Below are 19,527 nucleotides of genomic sequence, written 5' to 3' on the forward strand. Positions count from 1 at the left end.
ACTCTATTATATTTTTCCTTCCATCGAATTGCAAAGAGTAAGTGATGGATTCGTCTACTCCTCGATCTGCTAATAGTAATCTCTAAGGGGCCACCAAGAAGGTTCGGCTCCCCAAGGATGAGCTACCGGATGATGGGGGCATGGACGTCGACTCTGCGGAGGGAAGGAAGGCATCCTTTAAGGATATGTTGATGGGTGGTTCAGAGAAGGAAAAGTCAGTAGGGGAAAGCTTGGAGGCTGCCGATACTGTGTTAGGGGAAGGGGACGTTATATCAGGGTCTGTTGATGGTGTTCCTTCAATCAAATTCTCGAAAAGAGTCTGCTCCTTGCTGGAGAAGAGTACGGAAAGAACGGTGGTGCTAAAACTTTTGGGGAGGAAAATAACCTTGAATGCACTTCTTAGTAAGAATTATGACATTTGGAAACCAATTGGCTCGATTTATTTGATGGATTCATTTTATGGTTAAATGTTAGACTGAAGTAGATTATGTGAAAGCATATTATTTGAAGGACCATGGATTATTTATGGCCACTACTTAATGGTTTAACCTTGGTCTTTTTCCTTCTCGACATCCAAGTCATATCCGATGCATGTCATAGCATGGATAAGATTACCTGGCTTATCGGAAGTGCTATATATAAAAAAAATATTATCCAAGCATGCCAAGACAATTGGGAGGGTGATTAAGATTGATGAGAACACTGTAAATGCTACGAGAAGTCGTTTTGCAAGATCGGTAGTGTGTATTGATCTTTCGAAACCTTTAGTCTCAAAAGTTTGGATTGATTGAAGTTCGCTTCAACAGATTGAGTGCGAGGGACTTCTGAACATTTGTTACCTCTATAGGAGATATGGATACTTGAAAGAAAACTGTTCGAATGGAGAGAGCACAAATACGGGAATGGAAAACATGAGTTCTGATCGAGATGGGAATAAGGTGGCGGAAGAGATGGTGTCTAAGGAAGATTTTGGGTCTCGGATGGTGGTGGAGATCGACCTCGGTGACATATTAGGAAAGAGACGGCAAGTAGGGATGGGGATGCTTCTTTAGGAGACACATCACTTGGATCTCGTATTATTTTAATTGCGGATTGAAAGGCCAATAATGAGGGTGACAACAATGATGGAGGGAAAAACATTAAAATAGTTTCTAATAAGGGGAAAATGCACGTGTTCCAAGCTAAGTCTCAAAGTAAAAAGGTTGTGAGTAAATGGAAAGAGAAGGAGAAAGCTGGTGGATCTGGACCGAAAATTAATGAGCCTATGGGGTCTCTTACATTTGGAAATGTGAGTTAGGTTAGTGGGCATGGTGTGGCCAGTGGTGTTAGGGTCACAGGGAATACATTTATGGTAGATTCAAATATTCCATTTACTAATAATTTGGCTCACTCTAAGGGAAATCAGAATGTATCTCTCCCATTCAATTTCAAAGTCCATAATGGTATGACCACTCTGAATAATTACGACCATTCTGTTGTTCGTATCAATGAGAATTCAGAATCGAATATCATGCGGAGTGAGGGGGAAGAAGTGGATGACGGGCCACCTAACCTCCACCATGATGGGTCGTCCTTCTCCCTTCCACTAGACCCGACGACTATGAAATGGGGACAGGCTCACCGTGTGTTTGAAGGAAAAGGGGTCAAGATGGTTAAGCCGAGGGCTGCAATGGTTTCAGTTCAAGAGACATTTCGGGCTATAAACGATGCTTTAGCTAATGAAGTGAATGTTGATGATGCTAATGGAGAAAGGGAGGTTTGGGAAGATATAATGTGTACTAATCCCGGTTCGAGAGTATCGAGAATTAAGGGTTAGTCTTATTTTCCCTATAATTATGTTTTTTAAAATTTTCTCATGGAGTTGCTAGGGTTGTGGACACCCCATTTTAGAGGATTTATGATATATTATTGTCAGGAATTTGATCTTGATATTGTTGCTCTGCTCGAAACTAAGGTTAGTGGTGGTCGTGCCAGAGGTATTTGGACGTGCTGGAAATCGAGTGTGACAATGGAAGTTATGGCGAATCACAAACAATTTATGGTCTTTCATGTAGAGATTTTGGGTGTTGTTTGCCCTTTCTTTCTCATGTTTGTCTATGGGAGTCCTCAGGGTGCTAAGAGGAGGGCCTCGTGGGAGGATTTGAGCATTGTAGCGAATTTTATAAATAGCCCGTGGGTGATCATGGGTGATTTCAATGCTTTGATAAGCTTAGATGATAAGAAGGAAGGGAAAATCTCGAATAAAATGATTTGTTCTTGTTTTCAGAATTTCATTATTGAACAAGAGCATAAAGATATGGGGTTTAAAGGTAAAAAGTTTATGTGGAGTTGTGGTATAATATTTGAATGATTGGACAAAAGTTTATGTAATGGGCCTCGGGATGCCGCTTTCCCTTCTTCGACCATTTTTCATCTTTATAAATTAAAATTAGATCACTGATCGATTTTATTAACGGTAGGACATTTGTTAAATAGTAGAAGAATTCGGACTTTTTGGTATTTTGCTGGTTAGGTGTCTCATGATAGTTTTAAGGACTTGGTAGCTCATCATTGGAGTAGGTTGGAGGCCTTGACAGATGTGATTGCTAGTTTTATTGAGGAGGTTAGAGGGTGAAAATCGTCATACCTTTGGGTTGCTGGGTAAAAGCAAGAGGATGGTTGTTGGTCATCTTAAATGGATTCAAATTACACTTGAACATTGCTATTCTACTAAGTTGGTCAATCTAGAGTTTGATCTTAGAAGGCAATGGAAAGTATAGATTGTAAATTAATATGAGCACTATTCAAATTAAAAGTGATGATTTATCATCTTACAAATTTAATTATTCATAAGTACTATTTAAATTAAAAGTGATGATTTATCATCTAATGAATACATTTCCACGGGACATGTTTCTCCCAAGGAGTATGTCCAATATGAAGGGTTGTGGCTCTTTAAATTGTATTCATTGAGTGCATATAAATAGAGGCATTACGGCGCTCACAAAATATATAATTACAATCAATCTTATTTTCAGAAGATAGAGTAAGAATTAGTGAATTCCTCGATTTTGCTAATCAAAGGAAATTCAAAACTTTGTTGTATCCCGGGAGAACCTTTATCTTAACCCTTTAGCAACTTTGTGTGGGGGTAATAGTTTTCTTTGGAAAGTATCATTCGTGCCTCGAAGTCTACTGTTTATTTCCATACAAGTCTCCGGTTCTATCGTTTCCACTCAAATATCTAATAATCAAATAGAACTATTTTTAGAGATGGCGGCGGAGGCTACTACCCTATTCAAAGTGATGAACCAAGAGTTTGTGAAACTTGATCGCTTTGATGGTTCAAACTTTAATCGTTGGAAGGACAAGATGTTGTTCCTTCTTACTGTCTTAAACGTGGCGTATGTTCTGGATCCAAACCTACAACTTGTGGAGAATCATGCTCCCAATGCAAACTCTGATGAAATTGCGAAAGTGGCTGAACTCAAGAATAAACACGAAGAAGACAATTCACATGTTGAGGACACATCCTCAACACCTTGTCTGATCAATTGTATAATCTTTACATGTCAATGCAATCCCCGATGGAAATATGCAAAGCTCTTGAAGAGAAATACAACACCGAGCGACAAGGTACTGATAAATTTTTAATGATTAAGTATTTCGAATTCAAAATGCTCGATAGTATCTCGATCATGGATCAAGTCCATGAATTACAAGTCCTTGTAAGTAGACTTCGTGACTTGAAAGTTGTTATTCCGAAATTGTTCAAGTCGGGGCTATCATTTCGAAGTTGCCCTCGTCTTGGAATAATTATCGGAAGACACTTCTGCATATGGCAGAGGACTTCACTGTGGAGAAAATACTTAGGCATTTGTGTATTGAAGAGGAAACTAGGAAGCGTGATGTGGTGTATCTTCCCCAAAGTTCTAAAGTGAACCATGTGAGTGAGTCCAAGAACTCTTGAAATGGTAAGCAAAAGGCCATGCCATATCTGAGACCAAGGACGTGCAAGACAAGAAGAAAAAAACTCGCAATTGTTATAATTGCAATAAGAAAGGACATAATATTAAGGATTACAGACTTCTCAAAAAGAAGCAAGATGCCACAACTTTCAAAGCCAATATGGTGGAGGGCATGGAATTAGTGTCAATGGTTACGAAAGGGATCAAGAGTTTGGAGATTGGTATGATTATTGAACTCAACATAACCATGACTGATAAGTCTTGTAATTGGTGGCTAGACTCCAGAGCTACTATCCATGTGTTTGATGACTGACAACAATTCAAGAGTTATGAACTAGTGGCAAACCGTGAAGTGCTTATGGGAAATTATCAATAGGTTAAGGTGCTCGGTCAAGGGACGATGGAACTCAACTTCACATCTGCAAAGAAATTGAATTTGACCAATGTGTTGCATGTTCCCGATGTGAGAAAGAATTTAGTGTCCGCAAGTATTCTGTGTAACAAGGGGTTCAAGATTATCTTGGAATCCGATAAGTTTGTCTTGCTAAAAGGTTATATATATGTAGGACAAAGATATTCTAACGAGGGTATGTTCAAGTTGAGCATTGATATGAATAAAATTAATTCTTTTGTTTATATTGTTGAATCTTATCCTTTGTGGCATGCACGTTTAGCACATTTTAATTTTAAAACTTTATAATATATGCAAAAAATGATTATATACGTCTAAGTAATGATGAGCTTGTGGATAAATGTGAAATTTGTATTCAATCAAAAATGACTAAAAAGCCGTTTCCTAATAAGTGTGAAAGGAATTCACAAGTGTTAGATTTAATTCATTTGGATGTTTGTGAATTAAATGGAACACTAACAAGAAGTGGAAAATGATATTTTATCACTTTTATAGACGGCTTCTCTAGATTTACTTATGTGTATCTTATGAGAAATAAAAACGAGGCTTTTGATATGTTTAAACGTTTTAAAAATGAGGTTGAGAATTTGTTTAGTAAGAAAATCAAAGTGCTTCGTAGTGATAGAGGTGGTGAATATTTTTCAAATGAATTTAATATATTTTGTGAGGAACAAGGTGTGGTACATGAGTGTTCTGCCCCTTATACTCTGCAACAAAATGGTTTGGAGGAAAGAAAGAACCGTACTTTAGTAGATATGGTTAACTCGATGTTGTTAAATGCTAAACTTCCATATAATCTCTGGGGTGAAGCATTATTGACTGCGTGTTATATTCTTAATAGAATACCATCGAAAAAATTCAAAGTATCTCCATATGAGTTATGGAAGGGTCGGATGCCAATCTTAGATTATTTCAAAGTATGTGGGTGTTTGGCTTACTATAGAGTTCCTGACTAATGGAGAACAAAATTAGGTCCTAAAGCCGTCAATGGTGCATTTGTTGGATATGCCCAACACTCTAAGGCTTATCGTGTTCTTAACTTAGTTTCAAATACGATAATTGAAACAAGAGACATTGTATTCATAGAAAATAAGGTTTTTAATGATTCAACAGATTCAGAAAAAGAATATCAACCAACGATCTCAAGTGATCAAACCAAAAGAAGTCTTTGTGATAATAAGGATACGGAGCCGAGGAAAAGTCAAAGAGTTAGAAAAGTAAATGACTTTGGTCCTGATTTCATTTCCTCGTAATCTTTAGCATTCCTTGTTGAGGGAAATAGAGAATTCGTCATTAGGAATATCCCCATAATGTTTAATGTGGATGGTGATCCACAATCCTATGGTGAAGCCATGACTTCTAGGAATGCAACATTTTGGAAAGAGGCGATCAATGATAAAATGCATTCAATATTATGCAACAATAATTGGATTCTAGTTGATCTTCCTCAACGATCGAAGCATATCGGGTGTAAGTGGGTGTTTAAAAGGAAGAATACTCCAACAGGGGGTTCTCCAACCTTTAAGGATAGGTTGGTGGCTAAAGGATTTAGGCAAAAAAAAAAGCCTAGATTATTTTGACACTTATGCACTAGTGGCTAGGATGACCTCCATTCAAATTCTTATAGCACTTGCATCTATCCATAAGTTACATGTACATCAAATGGATGTCAAGATGACTTTTTTGAATGATGACCTCGAAGAGGAAGTCTACATGGAGCAACTAGAAGGTTTTGTGTTTCCTGGGAATGAACATAAGGTGAGTAAATTGATCAAGTCATTATATGGTTTAAAACAAGCACCTAAACAGCGGCATGAGAAATTTGACTCGGTTATCTTGTCATATGGTTTTTTACATAATAGTGCAGATAAATGTATTTACACTAAATTCACTAATAGATATGGTGTAATTATTTGTCTCTATGTAGATGATTTGTTGATTTTTGGTACGAACATGGAAGGTGTTTGTGAGACCAAAGAGTATCCAGCCTCGAAATTTAAAATGAAGGATCTCAATGAGGTAGATACGATTCTAGGAATAAAGGTGAAAAACATGAAATTTGCTTTGCAGTAAGTCAATCTCACTACATTGAGAAAGTATTGGAAAAGTTGAAACACTTGAATATCAAGGATTCGAACACTCCATACGATTCAAACTTTAAGTTAAATGAGAATAATGGTAGGGCTATAGTGCAACTTAAGTACGCCAGCGCTACTGAAAGTCTAATGTATGAAATGCATTGCACTAGACTCGATATCGCATTTGCTATGTGTAAATTGGCGAGATTTACAAATTGTCCTTGTACCGATTATTGGAAAGGAATTTGTAGAATTTTTGGCTATCATAAGAAAACAAAAAGTTTGGGATTATTCTATAGTGATTATCCTATAGTACAAGAAGGTTACTCGAATGCAAGTTGGATTACAAGTTTAAGTGACAATAAGTCCACATCGGGATGGATTTTTACAATTAGAGGTGAAGCCATTAGTTGGGCCTCCAAGAAACAAAATTGCATCTCACATTCAACAATGGAGGCTGAATTTATAGCCTTAGCGGCTATTGGCAAGGAAGTAGAATGGCTAAGAGGTCTCTTGCTAGATATAAAGTTGTGGCCACAATGTAGGTTCGCCATTTTCGTTTATTGTGATAGTGAATCTACCATGTCTCGAGTGTACAATAAGGTGTACAATGGAAAGTCTAGACATATAAGTTTGAGACATGAGTATGTGAGACAATTGATTAAGGACGGTGTGATAATTGTTACCTATGTTAAGTCAATTGACAATTTAGTGGATCCATTGACAAAAGGTTTGTCAAAGGATTTGGTTAAGAGTACCACCACTAAGATGGGATTAAAATCATTCTCACCTCATCATTGATAATAGAAACCCTACCTTGTTCTAGCCAAAAGTAAGTTTCAAGGATCAAAGGGTAACAACAAGTTATCGAATGACAATGTACACTAAGAATCAGGATTTAGTGTTTATATTTTAGGAGGATGAGTTTTACACTTAATGGGTGGACATTAATTGTCATGAAATCCATCTATATAAACATGAAGTGGTGCCGCTTCAACGAGATTTTCTTTATGGTTTTCTCTCGTACATGAAATGGGATGAGCACATGGCTATAACGGTGCTAAAGCAAATTAAATTCTTACTCTAATACTTTACGATTATGTGTTAAAATTTTCGGGTATTAACTTTAAGAGTGATGGTTCAAGTAACTAGCCACCATTCATTTTGTTGATACACTAAGAGTTTGCACTAAAGGAAGGTTCAATTTGTGGACACCCTTCTTTATGCATAATCATTGTGTACTTATTTTCTAGAATTAGCAATCTAGTGGGGGATTGATGGAAAGTATAGATTGCAACTTAATATGAGCACTATTCAAATTAAAAGTGATGATTTATCATCTTACAAATTTAATTATTCATAAGCACTATTCAAATTAAAAGTGATGATTTATCATCCAATAAATACATTTCCATGGGACATATTTCTCTCAAGGAGTATGTCTAATATGAAGGGTTGTGGCTCTTCAAATTGTATTCATTGAGTACATATAAATAGAGGCCTTATGGTGCTGAGAAAATATACAATTACAATTAATCTTATTTTCAGAAGATAGAGTAAGAATTAGGGAATTCCTCGGTTTTGCAAATCAAAGGAAATTCAAAACTTCATTGTATCCTGGGAGGACCTTTGTCTTAACCCTCTAGCAACTTTGTGTGGGGGCAAATAGTTCTCTTTGGAAAGGGTCATTTGTGCCGCGAAGTCTACTGTTTATTTCCATACAAGTCCCCGGTTCTATAGCCTCCACTCAAATATCTAACAGAAGGAAACTGGAAAATATTTTGGATCTTGAGGAACTCCTTTGGTGTCAGAAATATTGACCGGATAGGTTGCTTCATGGGGATCATAATTCTTTTTATTTTCATAAAAGGGAGATGGTCCGACGGAGTCATAATAAAATCCATGCTTTGAAGGAACATGGCAAGGAATGATGCTCTGATAATGAAATCCTTCAAAAGGAGGCTGTTTGATTTTTCTATGAGTTTTATTCGATTGATATCTTTGTAGATGATGCTTTCTTATTCGTAAATTATATTTAATCCAACAAGATTTAGATTCTCTTTCGGTGAGGTCACATCGGAAGAGATTAGGTGTGCATTGTTTGAAATGTTGCCTTTCAAGGCTCCTAGGGTTTTTCACTCTCAATGGGGGATAGTTGGTGAAGTTGTGTGTGATTTTGAAGCTGTGTTTGCCTGAAATAATATTGAAGCTTCACTTAATAAAACATTGATTGTACTCATTCCAAAGGCAGATGGAGTGGAATGATTTTCCCAATTTCGACCAATTAGCTTATATACTATTCTTTATAAGGTGATTGCGAAAATTATTATAAATGAACTTAAGCCCATTATGCCTAAACTCATTAGTCCCAACCAAGTGAGCTTCATTGTAGGGAGATCGATAACAGATAAAATTTTAATAGCTTAGGTGGTGATTCACTCTATAAGGACTGGGAAGAGTAAGAAAGGTTAGATGGCCATTAAGGTAGACTTGGAGAAGACATGATAGAGTTTGATGGGATTTTTTGAGGATTCTTTATATGAAGCCGGCCTGCCAAATCGTTTTGTAAGAACCATAATTCACTATGTATCTTCGAGCTTTATGCAAAATCTTTGGAATGGTAGTTTGTTTGAGGAGTTTAAGCCATCTGGGGCATTCGCCAAGTTGACCCCCTCTCACCTTAAGATTTTATATTTAGTATGGAGAGGCCTCAACATAGTATTGTGAAAGTAGTGAATGAGAATACCTGGAAGCCTATTAAATTTTCCAAGTAATTGTGAAAGTAGTGAATGAGAATACATGAAAGCCTATTAAATTTGCCAATGACGGTTTGTGGTTGTCGCATTTATTTTTTGCTGATGACTTAGTGTTGTTTTGTGAAGCTGATGGGTTACAAGCACAAAACTTCAAAGGAATTCTTGATCAGTTCACTGATCTCCAGGCACAAGATTAATAGCCAGAAAACTCAGTTGTTTTTTTCCTTAAAGACCAACAATGAAGTGAGATGAGAGGTAGAGTCGATTTTTAAGTTTCAACAAGTGGAGGATTTAGGTATATTGGTACTTTTTCCCATAAAATAGTCTTATCTAGCACTTATGACTTTGTGCTTGACAAAGTCAGGAGCCGTTTGAGTTGTTGGGATGTTAGAGCATTCTCTATGGGTGGTTGTGTTACTCTGGTGAAATCTATACTTCTTTCAATTTCAAACTATTTTATGCAAGTTTCTAGGATTCAATCTCAAGTGTGCAAATAGATTGAAAAAATAGCTAGACAATTTAGTTGGAGTGACATGTGTCAAACAAATTCTAATAGGGGCTTGGGTATTCGTAAGCTATATGAGCATAAGAAGTCTTTCTTGATCAAGCCAGGTTTAAAGCTAATTACTAATCCCAATAAGCTGTAGGCTTGGGTTTTGAAAAGTAAGTACAGAGTTGGTTTGGAGTGTTTGCCGACAATTCCAAGGTTGTGTAGTTCCTATGTGTGGAGGTCAATTGCTAAAGTTTGGGTAGAGGTATGATGCAACATCATTTGGTTGATTAGTGATAGTAAATCTATCTAGTTTTGGATTGATCGCTGGATTAGTAACATAGGATTTTTATGGGAGCTCTGTACAAATTCAGTTAGGATTGATAAGGATGCTATGGTTAATGAGATGGTAGATTCGAAGGGCAACTAGCCTCGACACAAACTTTCTTTATGGTTGGATCACTCTTTGCTTTCTTGGATTGCTAGTATTCCACCACCCAATGTCATGGATAGGGGTGATCACATTAGCTGGAGGTGGACAGAAGACAGACGATTCTCTATTTTAGATTCCTATTTTCATTTAGCTAGTCGCGATTGGGTTACTAAAAATACTTTCTGTTCAATCTTGTGGTAGCTTAATTGCCCCAAAAAAGTGAAGAATTTTATTTGGTTGTTTGTGAAAGAGAGGATCCTTACTAATGCTGAGAGATGCTGAAGGGGGATTGCTATGGATGCTACTTGTCAGTTGTGTAATCAGTAGCCAAAAGAGCTATATTTTGATTTTTTAGGATTAAAATTTATCACCGAGGAGGTCATTTCTAGAAGCGTTTGTTGGGCACATAATTGTAAAAGTAATCCATTTCTAAAGACTTTTGGGTCTCATAAATAGTTTTTGCATATCAATTGGCATGCTCTGTTGGAAAAAATTCGGTTCGAAAATGGTTTTCTTGTACAGCGAAAAATAAAATTTTGAAAATCGAGCCGATTTGTGATATTTATAACAATAAACTTTTTCCTAAAATAGTACTTATGTTTTGGGCTAGACAAATCCTGGACATTCCCGACTTTCAATCTAACGACCTTTTTCGCTATTCTCATACCATGAACTGGTTCGAGTGTCGCTCAAACAAGTTCGAATCAAACACAGACCTAGAAATAATTTTATTACTTTCAGTAGGAAAGTAAATCTTTCTCTCTTATAGAAATCGTTAAAATTTTTATTCCCGAAAAATAAAATTTAAACTTAGAAATAAATTCTCACTATTTTCGATCAAAATAACAATATCTCAAAGTGGTATAAAACTTATTATGTTTTTATCCCCATCGATGGCATCTATTTATAGAGAGTGAAAGTAAAACCTTAGTTGAATTAGTAGAATGCATTTAATGTGTATTTAATAGTAAAACAATCCCCTAATTGAACTAGGAGAGAGAAGGGCTAATAGGGTGTGTTTCCCCTCATATGTATTATGATAGGCATTTGGGTCTCCTGTATTGGTCCAATTATATGTGCTTTCTGAACTATTAACCAAACACTTTATAATTTAATCCAACCCAATACATGTTTTTTGATTTCTCAAAATAGACATTATTTATTAAATTAATTTAAATTAATTAATTTTCAAATTAAATAATTTTATAAACACAATTATAATTCCTTTAAAATCATGACAACTTTACTGTAAAAGAATCTATGAAAAAATATATTTAATTTCTACATTCAAAGAATTTCATAATGACCAATTAACTTAATTCCATTTTTTAACTTAAAAATTATTTAATTAAATAATAATTCAAAAAAATTAAGTTAACTCTCAGATCATTTCTATACTAAGTGAGAAACCACATTCATTTTGGAATATAACCTATTTCTCTAACTTTATCATTTCTATTTATTTTTGTTCATTTAATTCATCATGCAATTCATTTATGGTTTCATTTAGCTAGCGGAGGGACCGATTGGACATATGTAATTATGGCTCAAATGATTTATAATTAAGCTCCAGCTTTTCACATATTAATTCTAAACTTATTTAGTCACAATGTCATTCAATTATAGTATTGTGTCTGAGCTCTCCCTAATGACATACCATTATGAAAGCTACTCAATTAGTGCCCGTCCAATGACCTTGTCATAAGTGTGTTACCCTCATAAGATATTCTTAATATCTTTGGGATAAATTCATTCTCCTAATATGGTCCTATTTATCTCATGGTAACCATTACATCTTCCTTCATGAAAAGTCAATTACTATCATATAATAATTAAGCCATTCATCACAAAGATAAATGACTCGTAGCCACATTTACTTTTCATCTATCATGTAATGCCAATGAGAGGATATCATTTACCCATGTCTTGGGCTATGAATTCCACTATTGAGAATGATGCTACATAATGTAGAAGTTTTATACCCGACACACTCGCTTTTGATTCCTTATCTATTTGAATTCAGACTTTTACTTGCATCAAAGTATACGAGTCAAATATACATAGTCCATCATTCACTAAGGATTAAGGTATGTCATACTATGAAAATAACAAGTGAATAAATCCATAAACGGATTAAGGATCTATTCTACCTGGGTCCTGTCTGATGCATTGTCAGTCTAGTCAGTCAAATCTATGTCTTTATCTTCTAGGAGTCATTTGCTTCAATGCCCCAGACAAAACATCTTCCTAATTGGACTTGATAGATGACATATTAGTCTTTCAATTAGTTTTCTTATTTCTGATTAGACTAAGGATATGTTTAGGTTCGGCTACTAATATAAGTTATCTTTCTGAATTACCATTTGACCACGTAATACCGCTTAGTATTAGTTAAACATTAGATAACCAATGAGCTAATATTTGCTTCTATTTTTCTTTCCATGCAAAAAACCATTGAGGACAATATACAAAAGGTATTAATATAATTCATGAATAATTTTATTAACCAATCTGTTCAATAAAATTACAAGTGTACATAAACCAAAATACTACACTTGAGCACCAAATCCAACATGCTCTTCCTCAAAATGGTTAAAGGTGAATTCTGATGAGGTGACACTCTAGAATGGTCAACTTTCTTCCACTGTAGGGTTTTAAGGGATAAAAATAGGGATTGAATTGTAAGCTATTGCAGGAAATTTGGTGGAGGTTTGCCTCTTTGAGCAGAACTTTAGGAGATCCATGATAGGCTTCATATGGTATGGGAGAGGTTGTAACTACCCAATACTCGGTCCAACTGTAGACACCTAGTATAAGACTATTACATTTGGTGCCTAAGCGATCTTAGCTAGACACTATGTAATTTGAACATTTACCCATACTATTTTAACTTATTCAACCCAATAATTATTATTGTAAACATCTGGGGTTATTATTGGTTAACTGATTACGATTAGAAATGATTAAAATATGATTTTTACTCAATAAAAGAGGACAAGTATCAATACTTAGACACAAAGTATCGATACTTGATGAAAGGTGTCTATACCCATGAACAATATCGATACCAAAATAGCATTCTAGAACTCCAAAATTTCAAAAATTTTGTTTAGGTATTCAATACCTTATGTCTAGGTATTGACACATTGTCTTCAAAATTGATACCCAAAATGTTATTTATACCAAAAACACATTCTATTTTGAAAATCTTCAATTTCAAGACCCAAGTATCGATACCTATCCTCTTGGTATCGATACCTTGGGTAAATTTTGGTAAAAATCAGTTGAAAAATTTGCTCAAAAACCCTTGCAATAAAATTAAACCATTTCAACATCTAAAACCAATTCAGGAGCACTAAATCGATTCAACACAATTCCAAATCAACCACAATTATCATAGTATCCACCATATATGCTTCTATATCTATTAATAATTCATTTCACATAGAACCAAAATATTTAATTAATAGATACCAAAATAGGTAAAGTTTTAAAAGTTTGTATTTTAGTCCCTAACACTTGGAACACATTTGGTCTACCTATGAGATGTCATTTTAACCCAAAATATAGTACCTACTCTTGTAGCTCTTGAAGATGTGATGAGAGATCTCCTAGCTCAAGCTTAGCTCTTCAAGTCTAATTGTACCTATGCGTTAAAATAAATACGTTAAGTCGGTGAAGGTTTAGTAAGAGCACTACAATGTAATAAATAGGTAAATAAATCATAACATAATGTTTAAACTTATTAAATTAGCACATATTTACACACATGAAGATTTATACAATTATGCCTTACTTTAACAAAATTTAACTTACTTTTAATAGTTACTAAACTTACCATAACACTTTGATGATTCATTTTATTCACATTTCATATCCTTAGCCAATAGTAGACTTTTATAGAACATACCAGATATACAGAACAAATATAGATGTGCATTATTAAACCAAACGATTTTTCAAGCCCCTACATGCATGTATGTTTAACTAAAGTTTTCGATGTAATTGTCTATTAAATATTAAATTGTGAATTAGTCTTGTTCTTGATTGTTGATCAGAGTAGCGTAACGGAAGCATGATATTAGGTTTTTATTAAATATCCCATGATTAATTTTGTGGTGTGATTGGTCAGTTGGTGTGTTTTATGGTTATTTAAATGGAGAGTCACTTCAGTGGCTAATATGACGTTCAAAATTTCGGTTGGACCATCCTAGTCTAGTTTGGGGCACCACATTTAGTTGTTTCAGAGCCATGTTACATAAAAATCGGGCGAGACCACGCGTTTTGTCAAACTCTTAAATAATCTGGTTTTAAAAATTAAATTTGAAATATTTAAATTTTGGATGAAAATACCCTTGCATGAAAATTAATTATTTGAGTTGGAGTAGGACGGGTATATATTGCCTTCCTCGAAATTGTTTTCTTTCCAGGTTATGCCTTGGATCACTTATTACTCCCCACTCATCGATAACATTTATTTGTTGATTATGATATGTTCGACATGCCTTCTAGTAAAGGTAGTAAAAGTGCACTCGGGTGATGTATGTTTTCTATGTTGCTTACGCTTCGTAGGTTCCTTTAAAAGTTGGTTTTGAACATGAAAAGAGGTTTCTGTTGGTATAGGTTTTGTGGCATAACCACAAAACTATAGAGGCTACTCAAGAAGTTAGGCATTAGAGGAGACGTCAATAACCTAATCAATTTAGTTTAGGTAATTTTGTGGAAGAAATTATTTTTAGGGGGAGAAATGTCACATCCCGAAAATCGGGATAGGAGAATCAGGTAAGTAAATCAGGGGTTAGTGAACCGAAAACTGTAATTAGATTAGATAATTAAATAATTAGGAATTAATTAAATAAAATATTAAAATAATTAGAATTAATAATTTTAGATGAAGAAATTAAAATTAGGTGTCCGGGAACTAATTTGGTTAAAACAGATTTTAAAAATGAGGTTTGTGTAACGCCCTAGAATTTTTATTTTTTTTCTTGCGAAGGTGTGACACAACTGTGTATCTGCTTTAGTGGTTAAGTGTTCTGAGTGTGTGAGAGGTCCCAAGTTCAAGCCAGGACTTAGGCAAATTTTGGTATTTTTATGAATAAGCCTATCTTTGGTCAATAGGATTTTAAATAAATGTTGGCAAATAGTTAGCAGAATGGGCTTGCTAGTTTGGTGGATAAGTGAAGTGGTGGTGTGAAGGAGGTCTAGTGTTCAATTCTCTGTGATGGTGTGGAGATAATATTTTTTCTCCAATTTCGGCTAAGAGTTGTGTTGGGGCAAAATTTTGAGTAGTTGTATTTTAGTGGGTTAGTAGGGAGTGATTTTAGGAGATAATGGGGGAGAGGTTATCAGAAAATAATTTGATTATCTTTTTGTTGCAGAAAAAAAAGTAGAGTTTCGGTTTTCTTTCCAATTACCCAAACTTTTTTTTTTACATTTTCGTCTTCTTTTTCCCCTCCTCTGCCGATTCTTTCCCTTAGTTGTTGCCAAAATTTCCATTATTTTCCCCCTTCCGTTTCTTTTTTATTTTTCAATTGATTTGGTTGTTCATTGTTGGTTGTGTGTGTTCGGTAAGTAACAGTTTTGTCTATTGTTAATCGTTCTTGGTTCATCTTTGAAAGGGGGATTCCTTTTTGGTGTTTAGGAGTTAATCAAGGGACCGGTGGTTTTGAATGTTGTGATTGTATGAAGTAGTGGTTACTCAAGCGAGGTAAGGGTTTTGTTAGGTTTTGTTAGGTTTTTTAGTCGAGTTCCTTCCAAAATTGGTTATTAAAAACAAATTAAGTGATTAATCTAGAGATTTGTTGGTCGACTTTTTAGGTTCTAGAGGCTAAGGAGTGCTTACGCATCAGAAAAAATACCAGGTGTGCACCGAAATGCAGAAAATAGGATTCAGCGAAAAGCCAAAATTGCTTGCTGTTAAGAAATAAGAGAAATAAGAGAAAATGATGCAAAAAATTGTAGAGAAAGGAAATAAGGGTGTTATAATCTTGGAAATCAACATTCTACATTAAAATAGTTTTAGATAGCAGTAGTAGTCTAACTTTGAAAGATCATCTAAAATTAGTGAAAATTGAGTTAGAGGTTGAATAAAATATGAAATTAAAGTTTATTGAGTCTAGTTTTTCATGGAAGAAACAGTGTAAGCAATGAAATTGTAAGTTATAAGTTATAATGAATTTTGTGAGATAAGGTCAGAATGGTTTTGAGTTCCCCTGTTTTGACTTTGAAAAATCATAAAAAATTGTAAAAAGAATAATTAGGGGCTTAGAATTATAAGTTTAGATCCTTAATGAGTCTAGTTTCAAGAGAAATAAATGGAAACATCATCCAAATTTCGTACTAAGAGATAAATAATTTTTAGTAAGGAAAGGTTGAAGCTGTCAAACAGTAGAATATGGATAACTTTGAAGATTTTACTGTACTTATTTGATAAGCTATAAATTATAAAAATTTTACGGTAGAAAGGTATTTGAGTCTAGTTTCGAAAACATCAAGCGGATCTTAATTTGGAACTCTGTAGCTCAAGATATAAATAATTTAGTGACAATGACTCAAGTAGACAACTTTGAATGAACATATAAGTAAATAGTGAAAACATATATGAATATTTAGCTAGCATGAGTTAAATTAAAAATGGATCACAAGACCAAGGCCAATTTGGGTCGAGTGGGCCACACGGGCAAACATGGGCGTGTGGGCACATTTTTACCAAAATGATTCTAAGGTTGCACGGGTCGCCCAAGTTGACTGTGAACCTACTGTAAGGTCGGTAAGCGCTACTTAGACCCCCAAATATGTGAAATTGACTGAATGATATCTGTACTGAGCATGTTAATATCTGAACCGAATATATGTACTAAGATGGTGTGTAGGGATGCGTAAGTTGATTATATCTCCACATGGAGTGTAGGCTTGGACGGAGATGGTGTGTAGAGGCTGGTTGGGTAGGATTTTGCTATTGCTTAACTGTTACTGCTACTGATACTGTGATGGGTTAAGGCCCTACTGCATTTTTGACACTGTATTGAGATGGGCTAAGGCGCAAACTGTCACTAATACTGAAAGGGGCTTAGGCCTAAGACTGTTCAACTGTGCAATGTGAATACTGATTGTTTGTTTGTTTCTGTGGGATTACACAATGAGTTTACATAAACTCACCCTTTTTGTTTAATGTGCATAAGTAATCCCTAGACTTAAATAGATCAGTGCGACGGAGGACTCAACGGTGACCACAAAAATTTTTGGACTTCATGGTTTTCAATTTACGTTTTATGATTTAATTATTATTGATTATTTGGGTTTTAATTTAAGGACCCTCTGGGACTTTGGTTTTAAATTTTGGGTTTTTATTTATTTATTTTACTTTATGGATTTATACCTGCTGGTCGTAGGAAATTCAGTTTTCAAAAAGTTAAAGTAGTTTCTAAACCCATGATCACTTAGACTGTTTTATTAAAGCTTCCGCACCGAGGGATATTTTAAAACAAATGTTTTAAATGAATAAAGACGACTTCCTAAGTTCTAACAAATGTTTACTAAAGATAATAACATGGAATTTTTTTATCGTAACAACGAGGTTTCAAAAACACTATCATGTGACATTGTCAGATACGACCATAACGTCTAGGTTGGTTTTTGGGTGTTACAGTTTGATTTGAAAATAATTTTTAAATTGGTTTTAATTGAAAAACAATGACCTATTTTAATAAGGGAAGAAATTGGAAGTGGTTAAATGGGTTGTCTATTTAACAACCCCCAGATCTCCTTCCCTCCAATTCTTCGTCTTCTTCAAAAATTTGCCAAATACCAAATCAAAGCTTTCCTCCAAAAATTAGTTCATTCTTTTTTATTCCTAATATCTAAACACAAAATCTCTTTTCAAATTTGAAGAACACTCATGTTTTCATCCTTAAAATCCTCAAGAGATCTTCATACGTTTTAGCTTGAATTAGCTCCATAGCTCGTCGATTTTGCAAAACTGAGGTGAGATTCTAACTTTTTATGATTAATCTAAGTGAGTTGCTATTTCAATTCGAGATTTAAATGATTTAATCAAGATTTCAATATATCACTTGATTTTAAGTTGATTTTTGACTTGAAAATGGTATATCTCATACTTCTTGGCTAACCTTTGGTTTTAAAGTAAATTGAATGTTTTCCCTTTTTAAAAGATCACATAAGCTTGATTTTATCGGAAAAATTAAATTGGTGAAATTGGGTAAAATTGATGGTTTATATATGTAATTAGATAATATTTAGGATGTATGAAGTTGAAATTCAAGCTTAGAAATAAGATTTGAGTGGTTAAACAACTATTTTGCAAAACTAGTTAAATTTTCGGTATAGAGGTTAATAGGCTTTGATGTATGATTTTTGAATGATTTAATGGTTTTTTTTATGTTAGTAATGCCTTTGTATGTGTTTTGATGTGTATGAAAAGTGCCAATTCATTTGGGAGCCTCTACAACCATGGACAAAGGCAAATAGAAGCTTACTTAAGCATGGTAGTTGAAGCAATGGTTGCTAAGGTGAGTGATCTGATATATTGCATTTAAACTCCAGTGCACAAGCTAAGGTAACATATGCGAACCCCTACTTAATTAATATGTGAACCTTGATTTCTCCTGGTGCAAACTATTGCAATTTTGTTTAAGTGTAGGGTATGCAAGTTGTGAAATTTTAATGAGCCAGAGTGCATGAATTTAAAATGTGCATGTAATTATAGGAATAAAATAGGCAAATCGTAATTGTAAACTATGGAATTTTATGTGACAAGTGTGTGAAATTGTGCACTTAAAGGTTGCTTATGTGTGCATATTAGTAGGTGTGAGTAGTTGCGTGAGCTATTGTACTAATAAATAGGTATATATAATATAAAAATGTGTTCTTGGTCTTGTTATAAATATAATATATAAATATGAGTAAAAGGGTTCGGCTATACACTAATACCTATATATGTGGGTTTTGTTATATATATGTGTGTAGGGGAATTTGTTTATATAATATATACACACATATATGACACTTGGAATGTGTTGAAATTTGATGTGACAGGGGGTTTTAAATATATATGAATATACATAATATTTATGCGTCTTGTTATGTATAAAATATATATTTTTATGGGCCATAAAATGATATATATGCGTTTGAGGGTCATGTTTTATATAATATACATACATGTGTGGATGAGTTTTGTAATGTTTGCGAATTAATATAAAAAAATGTGAACTCTTTTAACATGCGAATTTTATTGATAGTATGTATATCTATGCATGCATGAACCAGTCTGTGAATTATGAACTTTACGGTAATGGAAGCTCTGATTGGTGGAGGATTATATTATTGTGAAATTCTAGATGCGAGCTCAAGTATAGTGTGAGCCAATTATATTTGTGTACTGTGTTA

The sequence above is a fragment of the Gossypium hirsutum genome, chromosome D12 (assembly GCF_007990345.1).
Source record: "Gossypium hirsutum isolate 1008001.06 chromosome D12, Gossypium_hirsutum_v2.1, whole genome shotgun sequence".
Classification (NCBI taxonomy): Eukaryota; Viridiplantae; Streptophyta; class Magnoliopsida; order Malvales; family Malvaceae; genus Gossypium; species Gossypium hirsutum.